The sequence below is a fragment of the Lemur catta genome, chromosome 7, assembly GCF_020740605.2.
Source record: "Lemur catta isolate mLemCat1 chromosome 7, mLemCat1.pri, whole genome shotgun sequence".
NCBI classification, from domain to species: domain Eukaryota; kingdom Metazoa; phylum Chordata; class Mammalia; order Primates; family Lemuridae; genus Lemur; species Lemur catta.
Genome location: NC_059134.1, coordinates 23,079,724 through 23,099,216, shown reverse-complemented (window position 1 = coordinate 23,099,216; position 19,493 = coordinate 23,079,724). Strand labels below are relative to the sequence as shown.

Here is a 19,493-nt window from a genome sequence, read left to right as displayed (position 1 = left end):
GGACCCTCATAAAGGTAAAGAGAAAACCAAACCTAATTATCTATAAGAAAAGATCTTATCACATATACCATGTACCTAATCAATATTTTTAATTTAATAAAGATAAAGGTATAGTATGGATATAATTTTACAGTTTGTAACAAGTATATCCAACTTCACATAAAGGGAATATGGTCCTATGTATTGAAATGTATTCTTAGTATTTTACTGAAAAACTTTCCCTTGCTAGTCATACATGAGACTGATTAGAGTTTACTTTTGTGGCACACTTCCCAAAACCTTCACTTTGCAAACAAGGCACATAAGACCAGAGAGGCAGAATGACTGTCTCAAGTTAGTGAGAGAACTTACGCCGTCTCTGACTTACAATGGTCCCATTTATGATTTTTTGACTTTAAGATGGTGCAAAAGAAATAGACTTTCAGTACAAACCATACTTCAAATTTTGAATTTTGATCTTTTCCTGGGCTAATGATATGCAGTATGGTACTCTCTCTATTGGGATGCTGGGCAGCAGCAAGTCACAATTCCCAGTCAGCCACACAATCACAGCCAATACCTACAGTGTATTAAATCCATTCTTGGCTTACCATATTTTCAACTTATGATGGGTTTGTTGAGAAATGATGGGTTTATTGGGACATAACCCCATCACAAGTCAAGGAGCATCTATACTAGAAATAATGCCTTCTGTTAACTATTGTTAACAATAATTTATTGCATATTTCCAAATAGTGACAAGATTTGAAATGTTTCCAACACAGGGAAAATGTTTGAGTTGATGGATATCCTAATTATCCTGATTTGATAATTACACATTATATGCATGTATTAAAACATCACATGTACCCCACACATATGTATAATTTTATAAATAAAAAACATAAATTTTTAAAAAGAAATGTATTCTTATCTTTTCAGGAAAAATTGTATTAAGTGTAATCTGTTCTTAGAAGGAGAGTACAGAGAGACTTAAAAGACTAAAACATCAAATTCCTGTCTATTCTTCTGCGAGATTTAAGATTCCACAAGATGCTTAAAAGTGAAGCTTTACTTAGCAGCTGAATGTAGTGTCAAAAGCCAGAACTCTGGAGTCAAGATACTTGGATTCAAAATCTTAGAACTATCCCTTAGTGTGTAACCTTGAGCAAGTTATTTAATTTTTCTGTGGCTCCTTATCTATAAAATATGGATAACAATAGAACCTATTTTAAAGGGTTGTTGCGGATTAACTAAGCTAATACGCATGTAAACTACTTGGTATAATGCCTGGCACATTTAACCATGCAATATAGGTTCACTACAAGTATTGCTGTTGTTATTTCTTTTTTTCTGGAATCAAACCTTAAACTTTAGGTATTCCTTGGCAAGGATTAGATTTGCTTCACTAAGCACCATAATCCTGGATCTGAAACTCATCAATTCCTTATTCAAGGGGCGAGTTGAGGGGCCAAGAAGCAAGACAGCTAACAATTTGTGGGCAGCATTCAGAACCAACTAGCTGCTGCCAGCTGAAGTGGGAAGAACACGGAAGGAACAGAGCTGGAAAAAAAAAATGCATTCCATTCAGGAAAGTCATACTGAACCACAAGATAGAACCCACAGCAAGACCTGACCCTCAAGCCTGTGCCAGAGAGACAGTGGCCTGCTTCTTTGCAGCCGGTCAGGCTTCCTGTGCCATCCCTAAGTATCTAACATCTGAGAGGAGGACACTTAATGCTACTTGACAATAGCACAACTGCCTGATAGGACCACTTAATGGAGAAGGCAACTTCCTGAAGCTCAGGTCCAACCTTAGCTGCAAATTGGAACATGGAGGTGCTCTAAAAAGCAGAAAAATACCATTGGAACAAAGAAACTACCAAGTCAGAGAGCAGGAGGCTGGCACTCAGGTATAATTATTTTGAGAATATCTGAACAGATTCATGAGCATGAATTTTCACAGCCATAGATTGCTGGAGGCTACATAATAAAGATTTTAGCTTAAAGTACACCAGTTGCTTGAAAATTAAATGTGTCATAGAAAAGGTAAATCAGTACGTAAACAAAGGACAAACTCTCAAAGAATATGTTTTTTTAGATTGGGAATGAAAATCTACAAATTACATAGTTGCACTTATATATAAAAATTATAACAGAGAATGAAACTCCCAACACGTTACTAAGAAACCATATATTTCCTAAAGTTTGCCTGTTCTAGATAGAATTCTTTTATCTTGCAAAGAGCATGATTTTGTGAATTGAAACTTTAATAATTAAACATGGCATTGTATAAATGTCACTAAACATATTTGATATGGATTATAAAGGATTGTGAGAGTCCTTAAGAATTTCCCTACTTAAGATATTTCCATTCAACAAACTCTTTTTTAATTGGCATGTGGTAAGAAAAAAATTAAAATCAGATCATGCCAAATTTAAAGTCATAGCTCTTTATTATTCATTCTAGAAGGGGAAAAACTGCCGTTTCCCCCTTTTAGTTCTAACTACTAAAAAACACAGTCCTTTTAACTCTCAACTCACTTTTGCAAGCACAGTAATGCTCATAGGGAATGAAACTGAAAAAAAATAGTGGTTTCTTCACAAAAGGCAATAATTCACTTGCATGTTCTGATACGACATTCACAAGCAAGATAAGGTGACAGAAAAAGCAAATAAACCAAGGAAAAGGTCAGTATTAAGATCAAAACAAACCATACTTCCTCCTCACCATTCCCCATCAGAAATAACTACCCCCATAATAGGAATTCAGGGATATGCTATAATATGTGGACAATTAAAAGACTACTTAGGTAGAAAATATAAAGACCACAGCGCTAAAATTCCTCCAAAAAGAGAAACAGCATTCCCTTAAACCGGTATGCAGATGCATGTATAATTTCACAGAATATAGTAAGCAAATGGTATGCTTTTGAGCAAAAAAGAGAAAATATAATACATTGGAGAAAGTTACTTTTTCAATATTATTCTAAAGAAAAATTCTAGTTCTCACTGAAACGTCATAAAACTTAGGCAGTTATCAAATGTTTTGTTGTTGTGAATTTTTTCTACTGGGTTATGTTTTTATATTAACATCTGTAGCAAAATTTTTATTCTCTATTTCTATGACAAAATTATCTAGTCTACATCTGCGGTCCCCAAGTCCTGGGCCATGGATCGGTACTGGTACTGGTCCGTAGCCTGTTAGGAACCAGGTCACACAGCAGGAGGTGAGCAGCCAGCCAGTGAGTGAAGCTTCATCAGTATTTACAGCCACTCCCCATCACTTCCATCACTCACATCACTGCCTGAGCTCTGCCTCCTGTCAGATCAGTGGCAGCATTAGATTCTCATAAAAGCATAAACCCTACCGTAAACTGTGCATGATAAAGGATCTAGGTTTCGTGCTCCTTATGAGCATCTAATGCCTGATGATCTGAGGTGGAGTTGAGGTGGTGATGCTAGCACTGGGGAGCGGCTACAAATACAGATTATCATTAGCAGAGTGGTCCGACTGCACAATAAATGTAATGCGCTTGAATCATCCTGAAACCATCCCCCCAGCCCAGGTCTGTGGAAAAATTGTCTTCCATGAAACTGGTCCCAAGTACCAAAAAGGTTGGGGACCGCTGGTCTAGACCATTCTCAGCTCAGCTCTAGAATGATTTTATAATCTAGATTTGAATAGTCTAATACAGCAGGCACTAGCCACATGTGACTGCTGAACACCTGAAATGTGGCTAGTCCAAATTGATGTAAAAAGGTAATATATATACACCAGATTCTGAAGATAATAGTAAAAAAATAAACTGTCTTCTTGATAAATTTTTATATTGATGACATGTAGATATGATGACATTTTGGATATACTAGGCTAAATAAATTACATTATTAAAACTAATTTCATCTGTTTCTTTTTACTTTTTTATATGACTACAAAAAAATCTTAAATAATATATGTGGCCCTCAATCTGTTGGACAGCACTGATCTAGACAATGCCAACTAGCAACACAATTAATCTACCAGTTAAAGGAGGCATTCCCTGAAAATGATTTCTGAAATAGCTGCCTCAATATTCAGAATTGCCAATTACCTATGTTACAGAAAGTTGGCCCAAGTTACAAGGCACTCAATGCTCAAACATTGCCTTAGGAGAGAATCTCAAATAAGGTCTCAAACGTTGTATTCTAAACTCAATTTAATTCCATTAAAAAATGTTTACTGAGCTACTGACTGGTTTGCTGCCCTGCCCTTGTGCAGCTCATTAGTAACCATTCTCAAGAGGAATTCTCTGAGAGAATTAAATTAAGTCTTACAGCCCTAAGTCAGCAGTTCTCAAATATTTTGGTCTCAGGACTTCTTCTCCTAAAAGTTAATGAGAACCTTTAAAGAAGTTTTGTTTATGTGGGTACTATCAACATTTATTTACAAATAAAATTAAAATCAGAAATTAAAACAAAAATTTTTAAGATAAGCATACACAAGCATGCACTCCTGTAGCCATCAGAACCATTACATCATCATGCAGCATGTAGTCTCTGGCAATCTCCATTTTATAACTGTGGCAGAGAGTGAAAAAAGAAAATAATGTTTTAGCATTTTTATAACAACAGTTTTGACCTGGGGGACCCACTGAAAGTGTCTTAGAGACTCTAGGGTCCCTACATCAAACTTCAAGAACAATTGCCCTAAGACATCATTACATGTAATAATTCCTCTTCTATGCATCTAGAATGGTACCATCTTTGGGAAAACTAGAAAATAGTCACTTAAATTTTTTTCTGTAGGGCTTAATTCTTTCACAGGACACAGATGAGAATGGCTGGCTAGAAAAGGAATATAAGTGCCTTTGAAATCAGCCTTGATTAAAAACTGTCTTCTTTTAAACTTACTATAATATAAAATTGTCATAAAAAAACAGATTTAAAGAAACCCCAAACCAACATAAACTACACAAGCTGGATGGACTCTTAAGTTAAACCTGCCAGGCATTAAATGGCCATTAATAATGCACCATGGGGCCAAGGTCAGGATGTAGACAGGCCACATTCTTGGGAAGATCCTAACCTCTGCACTGGATCCAATTTCTTAATTGGAGTACATACTTCAGTTTGTAACAAATAGTCAAATCAAGTACTAAGGGACAATACAAAGATGCATATTTGGAAAGAACTGATTATTCTATTCATTTTACACACCAATCACAACTGTTTCTGGGAAAATATGCAGCTCTCAAGACTAAGGAATGGCTGGGATACAAGGCTGCTAGCCAACTCCAGACAAGAGGACTTAACGCTGGCCAACAAAGATAAGAGTCAGTCAGTTTTCAATAAACTCCAAAGGAAGTAGTTAACAACTATAATTTCAAATACAGTTTTTTAGGTGAGCAGTTGAAATTTTATTTTTCTCGACTTCTCTGGACTGTACTGAATGGTGAACATAAAATAATTCACAGATTTACAATGTCTGCAGGATAGCTTAATGAAAGTAGGAAAATATACCATGAAACAAATATTATTCTTGGAAGCATTTCTAAGTTGGAACATTGCATATTGTGCAAAATTAATAAATGGTGTCTAAAGCAAAGGAAATTTTTTGGTGATTACTTGAAATTCAAGGCACAGAAGGGAAATTCTTAAAGACAAAAAGAAAATGAGCCCCAGTAATTCCCATCTGGTTAACATTTACCCTCTCAAAAAACCGAGTTCCTATGAGTGTCTCAAACATGGGCAACTCTCCAGTCATGCTGACACTGTTGTTGTTGCTGTTGTTTTAACATTTACAAAGTGTCAACGATGTTCTGTTCATCTAGCTGCAGTCTCGCCAGCCAGCCTCCAGCCAACCTGTACTAGTCTGTGGCCTGTTAGGAACCCAGCTGCATAGCAGGAGGTGAGTTGCGGAAAGGGAGTGAAGCTTCATTTGTATTTACAGAAGCTCCCCGTGGCTGGCATCACTGCCTGAGCTCCGCCTCCTGTCAGATCAGTGGTAGCATTAGATTCTGCATTATGGTGAGTTGTATAATTATTTCATTATATATTACAATGTAATAATAATAGAAATAAAGTACACAATAAATGTAATGTGCTTGAATCATCTCAAAACCATCCCCCCCAACAAGTCCCTGTGGAAAAATTGTCTTCCATGAAACCGGTCCCTCGTGCCATAAACGCTGGGGAACCACTGGTTTATAGAATACTAAATCAACTCTTGGCCTATAGGTTTACCACTTAAATGAATTGACAAAAAGATATATTTTTAAAAGAGGAGTGGAGCAAAGGATGGAGTTGACAATAACAATGAAGGTCAGGTAAGAGTTATGTATAAAATATCAGTATCCAAGTTTTCATTTTCAGGTATTTATTTTAGATTTAACAAATTGCAGAAGTTTAAGAGGGAGATGTTTAGAATGGACTTGATGGCTTAACTCTAAAGTTATGAAGCTGTTGAAAAGGATGCCCTGAAGCCCTGAAGGGAGGAGGTAAAGGGGGAGAAGGGTAAAAGGAGAATGTAGGGCAAATAGGACAGGCTTTGTTTGAATAGAGTGGAAGGACTGGGCAGAAAAGTATAAGGCAGACGGGGAAGAAAAGGGAAAGAGCTAAATGGTTTAACGAGACAGTTCTAATTGTGGCAACCAAAGAACAATATCTAAGAAAGTATATGATGACAAAATAATACCAGTTGAGTATCCCTTATTCAAAATGCTTAGGACCAGAAGTGTTTCAGATTTCAGATTTTTTTAGATTTTGGAATATTTGCATATACATAATGAGGTATCGTGGGGATGGGACTCAAGTCTAAACAGAAAATTCAGCTATGTTTCATATACACCTTATACACATAGCTTGAAGGTAATTTTATATAATATTTTAAGTAATTTTGTGCATGAAACAAAGTTTGTGTTAAGTACTTATGTGAGGAATTTTCCACTTGTGACATTACGTTGGTGGCTCAAAAAGTTTCAGATTTTGGAACATTTCGGATTTTCAAATTAGGGATATTCAATCTATAATTCTTACAGAAATGTTTTGAAATAAAAGAAAAACAGGTAGAAGTAGTTAGTCCAAGGAAAAAATTTCAAGTTATGATGGGAAATTAAGCCATAAAAGATGAAATTTTAGCCCCAGAGAAAAAAGACTGGACAAAGAACTTGGCAATGTGCCCTGAATTCGGGGTTGTAAGAAGGCAAAACGCTGAATGAATTTAAGATGAATTTTCTTAATGAAGTACATGCCACTCTTTCCTGGAGTGCCAACTCATAGGTAAAAATAACACAGACTCACAGAAGAATTGTGCTCTTCCCAAGAACAGCATTTGTCAAGGAGCCTGGGTACTGTTAAGCACATTTAGATGTACAACCTAGAACACTCACAGACTTTTTAAAGCACCGGCTGAAAAGAGAGTTCAACTCAACTGGCATAAAATAACTTTCTTAAACTTCCCCCATAGAGATTTATTATACTGGGTATCTTGCTAACCTTACAATGGTAGTATTGTTCCTGGTGAACAAAATCAGAAACAGTTCATACTTTAAATTGTTTTAAATTATATTAATATGCCCCCAAGGCCTAATAACACAATATACATGCAGTAGCCGGAGGCTGAGTGAACCAAAGGAACTTGGTAACAGCTGAAAAACTATTTTAAATTCCTCTCTCTTGACATCTCCCAATTATTTGATAATGAAAACTAAAGAACAACAGGAAGCAATCTCCATTCTCATATAGCATCTTGCCCTCCTTATTCTGAACGTCTTACTGCTAATGCAACCTTAGATGCCAGTAGTGTGAGCTAATCCTCAAGAGGTGCATCTTTGTCAAACCATGCATTTCCAGTCTGAATGGTATGGTACTGGGAGGTCTCCCCTGTGCAGTCTGGAGTTAAAAAGGCACCTCCCTGTTCCCATCAGGAACACAGCACCAACTACCTTCTGAGTGGCTTTCCCAATCACAGTTGCATACCACCAGAGCTGGCAGATAAGGCCCCTCTGGAATTCCATCAAAATGCGAATGTTTTATGTGATGGCATTTTGCATTTACTCTAATTTCAATAAGTTCTTTATATTTAGTAATCATCAAATTTTCAAATCAGACACATTTTATTTCCATAATGAATGCTTGTGTTTCATGTGATGAACAGTGTAGTTTAAGTAACTTAATCCCTGGGAAGTCTAGTAGTAAATACTAATTAGTTCTCAAATTTCTGATATTTATTATAGAGGCAGGAGGGAGCCTATTGATAAATACCTGCCATAGAAAAAAACTGGAAAATGGTTCCACTGGAATATAACATTATTATACAGATTAGACACAACCACATTAAATGTCAAAAGATGGGTACATGAAGTATATGCTTAACATAACAGAGTTAACATTTAACAACATGGTTTTTGCTTTCCCATAGCAGGCGTATAGGCATCCTAAATACTGACCTTCTATGATAGTCCTAAATGGACATTACAGTGCAAGTCTAGAATTTCAAAAAGCTGCTAAAGTAGCAAGAAGAATTTTATTTCAAGTAAATTATTTACTGAATTAATTGACTAAAATATTGAATATAGTTAATAACAGTGAGGTTTTTTTAAAAAAAATAATTAAAAGTATCGCAATTTAAGCAAAAACCAAGCTACTTTACTGTCTACTGGGCCCTCTTTTATGTCTTATAATAATGCTGTTCTGAAGCAAATTAACATGACCCCTAAATCATTGCCAAAGACACCCAAAAGAATCTCCAGACAGCAGAAATAGTTTAAGACAGACATATTTGTATAAATATTGTTTTAGACAAACAATAGACCATGAGTAACACCACCCCAAAAAATCACAAAGAATGAGATTTATGAGATGAAACAATGAAGGGAGAATGTAGAGAACTAAAAGGAAATAAAATTGTTGATTAATGATAACTTCATACTAAAAATAATTATCCCTGCATATTTAAAAGTCCTCGTGAATTTTCCTGAGGTCTCTGGGTCACATATTTCTTTATAGACCAAGTTGGCATTTGTGAAACAAAGTAAAAAAAAAAAATCCCTCCAATAAATCAAATTTACTTTATGAGTAGAAAATGGCACAGAATAAAATAAGGAGCTTAGTATCAGAAGAATATAAAAATTATTATATACAGCAACAGAACCTTTTTCTCTCTGAACAAAATCTCATGCTAACCCTAATACATAGGACAGGAAAAAAAGAGGATCTACTCTGTAAACTTGAGTAGAAAGGTTCAAAAATGGACAAAACTTTTTGGAAACATATAGTTCTGGAGAACGGTTTGGAAATCACGGGGATAGCAAAAAGAGCAGTGAAGTAGGAGTTGGAATTCAGAGTTCAATTCCAGGCTCTGTCTCTAAGACGTGTCTGTGGGCTTGGGCAAATCATTTTACCCCTCTGGTCCTCAATGTTTTCATCTATTAAATAAAGGTGTGCCTGTACATGGCATGAATGCAGAGTTACCAAGACAAGGCTCTCACTGTGCCAATTCCTAATTAGAACTCCGGGAGATTTTGGTTTTGCCTTTTCAAAAATTTTTATTTATTTTTAAGTTCTAAAATTATTCACATAAAATAAATCACTACCAGTCAGATAACTCTCAATCTTGGACAATTAAAGTAATCAAGCCATACAGTTCTACAGTGCTATAAAATACATATAGGACCATATGATAATAAGCAGAGATACATGTACTACATTTGAGATAACCTTGGTGAATAAGCCCATGTTTCTTTACTTCCTTTTTTTTGCTTGTTTTTTTTTTTTTGCTCAGACTTTATTCAGCATCAGAATGTTACTTTCCTTCTTAAATTAAATAGCAATTAAATATATTACACTAAAGCATAACACCACTGCCCAGAAACGCCTTGGCATTTGCTGTCTATATTTTCATTACTGGTAAAGTCAATGTTTCCTACTGTTAATACTAGGAACACTAAATAATCAATAACATTGGTATTAATTTCCATCCCACTTACAGAGTAGCAGACTAAATGAGATGGAATGTGATGCAGGCCACAATTAAGTTAACCTAATTAAACCATAAACTACAACTTAACTAGGAAGACAGGAGCACAGAAACCAAGAATCCAAGTCTAAGAAATGTTGTGTACATTATCCAAATTTGATCACAGCCTAGAGGAGCCTAAGGAGACATGATGACTAAATGCAACGTGGTATCCTGGATGGGATCCTGACACAGCAAAAGTATATTAGGTAAAAAACTAAGGTAATCTGAATAAAGTATGCACTTCACTTGATAATAATGAATTAATATTGGTCCATTAATTATGGCAAGTATATCATACTAATACGATATATTAATAATACAGGAAACTAAGTGTGGGGCACTTGGGAACTGTGTACTATATTGGCAACTTTTCTGTAAAACTATTCTAAAATAAAAAGTTTATTAAAATTTTGGAACAAGCATATATATCTATCTCATTTGAAATATCATAATAAAATACTGTTCTTCTGACATTACATTCAAATTCAGCCTCAAACTGTTTTGCTAAAAAACTTCATTTAACGTCAGAAGGACCAGACTAAAAAAATTCTTCTGCTCTTTCATCAATTCGAAAACCAGAAAGCCTAGTAAATTTAACATTTTCCACTAGACATATATCCAAGGTCAAAATGGGTTTCCACATGAACATTTTAGAATCTTATTAAAAATTTACTACTGGGGAATCCTTTTTATCTTTTTTAAACATAGTTTTGTGAACCTGATTATAAAGTCACAGGCTATTAAGTTTTGCCATACACTGTAGGGCTGGGAAATGATTTTTCTCAACTGGATTGCTTCCTTTTACTTAATAATGTAGGTTAAGGAATTCATCATGGCTTTTTGTTTGCTTGTACCACCAGAAAGCAAAAGCTAAGTGAAATGTGGTAGCTCTGGTTAGTCTAAGTTTTCCGGTAAAATAATTCCATCTCCCTTCTTCCCCACACTATTTGGGCTCCTATTCTCTTTAATGTGTTTGAAAGTTTTAATCTATCAATCTTTTACTAAAGATACTTGAAATTCTTTCTGAAAGTAGACTTTTTAAAAAATCACCAATATTTAGCCAGAGTAAGGACAAGACATTCATTAATAAGACAAATAATCACACTAATATTTCTCCTTAGCAACAGTTTCCCTGCTTTCCTTTTATTCGAGTTTTTTGTTTAAAAACAAAAAAGCTTTATTGAGATATTATTCACATATCATATAATTCACCAATTTAAAGTGTAAAATTCAATGTTTTTAATATATTCACAGGGTAGTACAATCATCACAACAATCGAATTTTGAATAGACTGCCCCCCCAAAAGAAACCCCAAACCCATTTGGCTGTCACTACTTATTCCCCCCACAATCAACCCTCCATCAGCCCTAAGCAGCCACTAATCTACTTTCTGTCTAAAAATTTGCCTATACTTAATATTTCATCTAAATGAGATCATATAATATGTGGTCCTATTGTGACTTGCTTCTTTCACTTAGCATAATGTTTTCAAGGGGCATCCACGTTGCAGCAGCATGTACCAGTACTTCATTGCTTTTTATTGTATGGATATACCAATTTTAATTATCTATTTATTAGGGATAGACATTTAGGTTGCTTCTACTTTTTGGCTATTATCAATAGTGCTGCTATGAACATTCATGTAAAATTTTTATGTGGATGTGTTTTCATTTCTCTTGGGTTTATATCTAGGAATGGAATTGCTGGGTCACATGGTAACTCCACATTTCACATTTTCTGGAACATTTAGCATTCTGAAGAAATGCCAAAGTGACTGCATCATTTTACATTCTCACCAGCAATGCAAGAGTTCTAATTTCTCCATATCCTAACCAACACTTGTTATTGTCCATTTTTTTCTTATAATAACTATCCTAGTGTTTAAGTGGTAGCTCACTGTGGTTTTGTTTTGCATTTTCCTAATGACTAATGATTTTGAGCAACTTTTCAATATGTTTACTTGCCAGCTACATACATTCTTTGGAGAAATATATATTCAAATATTTTGCCTATTTTTTAATTGAGTTATTAGTCTTTTTATTATTGAGTTTGTAAGAGTTTTTATATATTCTGGATACAAGTCCCTTATCAGATATATAATTTGCAAATATTTTCTCCCATTCCGTGGGTTGTCTTTTCACTTTTCTGATGGCACTGTCTGTAACACAAAACTTTTACATTTTGATATAGTCCAATTCATCTATTTTTCTCTTTGTCCCTTGGGCATTTGGTGTTGTGTTTAAGAAGCCACTGCCTAACTCCAGATCAGAAAGATTTACTCCTGTTTTCTTCTCAGAGTTTCACAGTTTCAGCTCTTACATTTATGTCTGTGATGCATTTGGAGTTTATCTGTGTGAATGGTGTAAAGCAAAAGTCCCATTTCACTCATTTGCTTGTGGATATCCAGTGGTCCCAGCACCATCTGTTGAAAAGACTGTTCTCTTTCTTCATTGAATTTTGCTGGCAACCTTACCAAAAGTCAAATGACCATAAACGTAAGCTTTCATTTCTGAACTCTTAAATCTATTGCATTGATCTATATGTCTGTTCATATGCCAATACCACACTATCTTGTTTCTTCTAGTTCTTGATATTCCAGATATTGATAGTCATCTTCTTCTGTTAAGGTTGGTGTTTATTAACACAAAACAACAGGTTTGGTAAAGTTATGTAAGCACCCTGTCTGTACAGGACCTAGGACCCAGGACCCAGAACCCTGAACCCAGTTGTGTTTTCAGCAATCGTTAATGAACCAACCAAAAAGATCTGTGATTATGGTTTAGTGAAAAGTCCTTCTGTTATTTGTTTTTTTAAGTGCCCAGCTAGCTCCATCAGTAGAGCATGAGACTCTTACTCTCAAGGTTGCGGGTTCGAGCCCCCCCATTGGATGCATGCTTTTTTTCTCTTATACCCATGGCTGCAGAGAAGGGTGAGAAACCCAGGATTCTCAAGTCGTTGCCTAGTAAATGTTTGGGACTTGGCACACCCGTAAACTCAACACTTTGCGAGGCTGAGGCTGGAGGATCGCTTGAGCCCAGGAGTTCGAGACCAGCCTGCACAACACAGTGAGACCCCATCTCCACAGAAAATTTTAGCCAGGCATGGTGGCATGTACCTGTAATCCCAGCTACTTGAGAGGCTGAGCCAGGAGGATCACTTGAGCCCAGGAGTTTGAGGTTACAGTAAGCTATGATGTCACTTTAGCCCAGGTACCAGAGCCCAGGTACCAGAGCGAGACTCTGTCGCTATTTAAAAAAAAAAGTCAACGGATAAAGCAAATATTAAAAATTGGTCTGCGGCCGGGCACAGTGGCTCACAGCTGTAATCCTAGCACTCTGGGAGGTCAAGGCTGAAGGATCGCTTGATTTCAGGAGTTTGAAACCAGCCTGAGCAAGACCAAACCACCATCTCTACTAATAATAGAAAAATTTGCCAGGCGTGGTGTCACACTCCTGTAATCAATCCTAGCTACTCGAGAGGCTGAGGCAGGAGGATCACTTGAGCCAAGGAGTTTGAGGTTGCTATGAGCTAGGCAGACACGATGGCACTCTAGCCCAGGTGACAGAACAAGACTCCATCTCAAAAAAAAAAAAAATGGTTTTGACAATAAACTAAGAAATTAGCAAAATAACAACAGAGAAATAGAACTAGACAGACTAGAATAACAGTTGCTAGGCAGCCACAATAACTAAATGGGATGACCAATCCAAACTACTATCCAATTGATTCATTCATTGAGTGTATGTTAACATCCCAACTACTTCTTTAAAAAAGAAGACTGAGGTGTTTATAAAATCAAACATATAAAATAGGACAATTAAAAATAAAAACAAATAGGTTCTTTCATCCTTATTTTCTCAAAACCCCACAGGGCCTTGGGAAAAGGTCAGATATTTCCAGATGGACAGACATGCAAAGTCTTCATGAGCATCAAGTCCACTAGTCTGCAAAGCAGCACACAAATGGGCAAAGTTCTTACGTGTTGAGCTCTTCACAGAAGAATAGATATAGGGAATTCTGGCCCTCACCTCCCAAGACCTCTGCTTTTAACCAAACAAGGAGGAAGAAAGCTAGAGTTTCCTTGTCCTCTGCTTCCTCCAAAGTAGGTCAGGTCTGTGTATAATTATTGGGTTTCACATTCCTTCAGAAAAAGAAGAGATGTCAATTTATGGAGGTTTTTAACAAACACCAAATTTAGCCTGGGAGTAGAGGCAAAATAGTGTTGCTGCTGACCAAAAAAATAAATAAATAAACTAAGAATATTGTTTTTAACAACAGTAAAGCCAATTTTCAGACAGGTAGTATAAGAGGCCTAATTTCTCATTCTAAGGCTACAACCACTAAACTTGAACTTGTGGATGAATTCTCCTAGTTTCATCTTCTTCCTAGGTACATTCCCTATATAGCAAAGTTAAAGGTGAAGAGACTCAGAAGAAATTCAAGATATATTTACGAAAAGACTTTCTGTGTATAAGCATGTGCCAAAAGAGTAAGAACTGCTATTTGGGGAGCAGGCGGAAATAGGAGTCTGGAGGGGCTGCAACCCGGATCGGAAGAGGCAGGAATGGGAGTACGAGCAGGAGCAGGATAAGCACCATGGCTGGGATCACCACCGAGGCCGTGAAGTGCAAGATCCAGGTTCTGCAACAGCAGGCTGTGATGCAGACAAGAGAGCCAAGCACCTCCAGCGGGAAGTGGACGGAGAAAGGCGCGCCCGGGAACAGGCTGAGGCTGAGGTGGCCTCCTTGAACCATAGGATCCAGCTGGTTGAAGAGGAGCTAGATGGTGCTCAGTAGCGCCTGGCCACTGCCCTGCAAACGCTGGAGGAAGCGGGAAAAGCTGCTGATGAGAGTGAGAGAGGTATGAAGGTGATTGAAAACCAGGCCTTAAAAGATGAAGAAAAGATGGAACGCCAGGAAATCCAACTCAAAGAAGCAAACACATTGCAGAAGAGGCAGATAGGAAGTATGAAGAGGTGGTTTCTAAGTCAGTGATTACTAAAGCAGACTTGGAACATACAGAAGAACAAGCTGAGCTGGCGGAGTCCTGTCGCCGAGAGATGGATGAGCACATCAGACTGATGGACCAGAACCTGAAGTGTCTGAGCACCGCTCAAGAAAAGTATTCTTAGAAAGAAGACAAATAGGGAAGAGATAAAGATTCTTACTGATAAACTCAAGGAGGCAGAGACCCATGCTGAGTTTGCTGAGAGATGAGTAGCCAAGCTGGAAAACACAATTGATGATCTGGAAGATGAGCTCTATGCCCAGAAACGGAAGTACAAGGCCATTAGCGAGGAGCTGGACCATGCCTTCAATAACATGACCTCCATATAATTGCCACCACTTCTGCTCTGTTTGGGATTTGCCCCCTTTCCTTAGGGAACCCAACGCCCCACTTGCTCTGGATTCCATTTGGGTCAGCCTGGCTGGACTCCAACACATTAGGATGGGGGGAAACAAAGCAATTTATATATTTTCTTCCACCCCTACCCCAAATTAAAATGTTAAGCTGTTAGGGAAAAATTTAAAAAAGAACTACTATTTGCATTATCAAAATTCTTTCTTTAGAAAAAGAATCACTGAAGAGTTCCTTGCAACAACACCGTTATAACAATTTTTATTGTGAAAAATGTCAAGAAACCATAGTTTCTTATGTGCTCTTCCATTCCACAGCACCCACCACCCCAAGAAAACTACTATCCTGAAGTTTGCTCATCACTTGCTTTTCCTTACAATTTTACCGTATATGTAAACACCAAAAACCACAGAGCTTAGATTTGCCTGTTTTTAAACTTCATGCAAATAGAATCATACTTATTATTCTTAACTGCCTTTTTTGATCCCTATTTGTAATATTCCCCAATGAAGATGCATGTAGTGGTACTTAATTCACATTATGCTAAACAGTCATCCTTTTATGTATATACCAACTGTATTTATCCTCTACAGTTGCTAGACATTTGAGTTGTTTGGATATTCTGCTACTATGAATAATACTTTAAATAAATATTCTTATACATGTCCCTCAGGCCATGAGTGCAAGAGTTTCACTAGAGTATATACTTAGGAATCATAAGTAAAGCCAAATTGTCTTCCAAATGGTTGTACCCAACAGTGGGAATGTTCTTACCACTCCATGTCATCTCCAACAACTTTTATTTATTATTTTATCTTATCTTATTATTTAGAGACAGGGTCTTGCTCTGTCACCCAGGCTGGAGGGCAGGGGCATAATCATACATGTAAAGATCCTCAATCTTTTTAGCAAATGAGGAAATACAAATTAAAACAGTAAGGAACTATTTATGTCTCCCTTCCCTGCCCCCACCATCAGAACAAGAAAAATTAAAATTTACAGTTGGCTGGGCATGGTAGCTCATGCCTATAATCCCAGCACTTTGCAAGGCCAAGATGGGAGGATCACTTGAGCTCAGGAGTTTGAGACTAGCCTGGGCAACATAGTGAGACCCCCATCTCTACAAAAAATTTAAAAATTAACTGGGCATGGTGGTATGTACCTATAGTCCTAGCTACTCAGAAGGCTGAGGCAGGAAAATCGCTTGAGTCCAGAAGTTCAAAATCATTAGCTGGGCATGGTGGCGCATGCCTGTAGTCCCAGCTACTCGGGAGGCTGGGGCAGGAGGATCACTTGAGCCCAGGAGTTTGAGGTTGCTGTGAGCTAGGCTGATGCCACGGCACTCACTCTAGCCCAGGCAACAAAGCGAGACTCTGTCTCAAAAAAAAACAAAATCAACCTTAGCGATACAGTGAGACCCCATCTCTACCAAAACAAGAAAAAAGAAAAATTAGCCAGGTGTACTGGCGTGCACTTGTAGTCCCAGCTACTCGGGAGGCTGAGGTGGGAGGACTGCTTGAGCTTAGGAGTTAAATGTTGCAGTGAGCTATGATGGTGCCACTGTACTCTAGCCCAGGCAACAGAATGAGACCCTGTCTCAAAAAAAAAGTTTGAGAACCACTAAATCAGACATGTGTGGTATCTTTTCATTCTCTATGTCACTAAACCTCTTATGTGTTCCATCTCTTCTGCTTCAGATCTATCTTCTTGCTCACTAAATCATTCTTCAGCTCCATCTAATCTGCATCATTTTTCCATTGTGTTTTTCAACTACAAATATTCTTCAACTTACAATGGGGTTACGTACCAATAAACCCATCTTAAGTTGAAAATACCTTAGCCTACAGTTGAGCAAAATCATCCAACACAAAGCCTATTTTATAATAAAGTGCTGACAGTTAAGCAAAATCATCTAATACAAAGCCTATTTTATAATAAAGTTCTGAACATCTCATGTAATTTATTGAATACTATACTGAAGTATGGTTTGTACAAAACGCACACTGCTTTCACACCACTGTAAAGTCTAAAAACCCTAAATCAAACCATCATAAGTCAGGGACTGTCTGTATGTTTTTTACTTCTAGAAGTTCTGCTGACATTGAGTTCCTCTTTCACACTTTCCTCATCAATTTTGAGAGTCTCTTCACCATATTTTTAACCCCTCCTTTATTTCTTTATACCTCTGTAGTCTTTATGAGACTGATGGTTACTGCTGTTTTAGTTGTTATCGCAAAATGTAGTGGATTAAAACAACAGGATGCAGTGTTGTATGCCTGTAGTCCCAGCTACTCAGGAGGCTGAGGCAGAATGACAGCTTTAGCCCAGGAGTTCGAGTCCAGCCTGGGTAACATAGTGAGACCCTGTCTCTGCAAAAAACACAACCACCACCACCACTTATTTTGCTCACAAATTAGCAGCCTATTCAGGGCTCAGAGAGGAGGGCTTGCCTCTGCTCCATGTGGCATCACCTAGGGCAGCTTGACAGGACGCTGGAGGATCCACTTTCAAGATGGCTTACTTACAAGGCTGGCACATTAGTGCTGGGAGCTTAGCTGGTGCCACTGAGCTGAGGCCTCAGTTACTTTCCACGGGGATCCTTCCATGGGCTTCTTCATAGCATGGTGATGGGTTCCAAGAATGAGTATCCCAAGAGAATAAAGAAGAAATGTGTGGTATTTTTATGACTTAGCCTCAGAAATGACACAGTATCACTTCTGTCTTATTCTTTTGGTCAAAGCAGTCACAAAGGCCTGCCCAGGTTCAATGGAAGGAGATAGAGACTCTACTTCTTGATGGTACAATAGCAAAGTTCCAGAAGAGCACATGGGTCAGGAACTACTGCTGAAGCCATATTCGGAAAACATAATCTCCCACATCTGACTAACTCATAGTTGCTTGTTTTCTTGTACAAACTCACATCTCTCGCAATTTCATCTATAAAAATTCTTTGAGGCCTGACTATGAAGTGTGTTTCCGTAGGGCTATGAACTTGATTCTCCCAGACACCTGGAGATCCTAACCAACTGGGAAGACTTTCAACTAAGTTTTCAGTTTAGAGATTTTCTGGCCTTACAAGTAACATAAAATCTGATTGCAAATCCACGTGAGTATGGGCATCTGCTTAGGCAGTTTCAAGGGAGACATTTTCTCCCTCTCCATCCAGAACCAAGACAGTAACAGTTAAACCTCTGCATGCAGAACATCTTTCTTCCTACTCATCCACTGAGGAATTCACCCCCCCCCCAGGTCCCAGTTCTATCAGGGTAATCGCTAATATGACCCTCCCCTGGCGCCTGGGCACTACTTGTCTCTTCTTCCTCCCCTGTGCTCTAATCCTACAAGAAACCCTCAGAACACACAAGAAGGGCCTACTCTATGTTATGAATCATGTTTTCTGATTCTTTCAGGACTTCAATTGTTTTTCTTATATCAGCTCCAGAATTTTACATATATTTTATATATATTCACATATTTTTTCCTTTCTATAGCTTCATTGTAAAATGTTCTGGCCAGAAGGGATTTCTCTGCACATCTAATCTACTATATTACTGAAAAAGAAATTACTCATTCATTTTAAGCTATTTCATTTATTAAAAATTGACCAATAATTTCAGGAATGTACCTGTATTTTAAAAGGTAGCCATGTAAAATATCATATACCATTTGAATGAAAATGCTTTGGAAATGGTCTTTAATTAATATACTTTCTATAAAGCATTAAGGGAACTTAAACTTCTTAGCAATGCTAACTTCCGTCCCAGATTCTTCATAAACACTACTGGGGTCTGTGCTCCTGTACATATTTTAAACATGGTTTAGAATAGTACCACAACCCAAGAAAAAGGAAATTTTATTGATTAAAAGCAAAGGCAGGTTGGGCGCAGTGGCTCATGCCTGTAATCCTAGCACTGTGGGAGGCCACGGTGGGAGGACTGCTTGAGGTCAGGAGTTCGAGACCAGTCTGGGCAAGAGCACGACCCCATCTCTACTAAAAATAAAAAAATTAGCTGGGTGCTGTGGCATGCCTGTAGTCCCAGGTACTCAGGAGGCTGAGGTAGGAGGATCGCTTGAGCCCAGGAGCTTGTGGTTGCAGTGAGCTATGATGACGCCACTGTACTCTAGCTGAGACAACAACGCAAGACTCTGTCTCAA

General features: G+C 37.6%; 1 protein-coding gene and 1 pseudogene across 7 annotated transcripts in view; one reads left to right on the top strand and one right to left on the bottom strand.

Moving 5' to 3' along the window:
• SIK3 (SIK family kinase 3) overlaps positions 1-19,493 on the bottom strand; it is a 231,255-nt gene that overhangs the window by 105,902 nt on the left and 105,860 nt on the right. The window lies entirely within an intron of this gene.
• Positions 14,577-15,316, top strand: LOC123641544 (annotated as a pseudogene).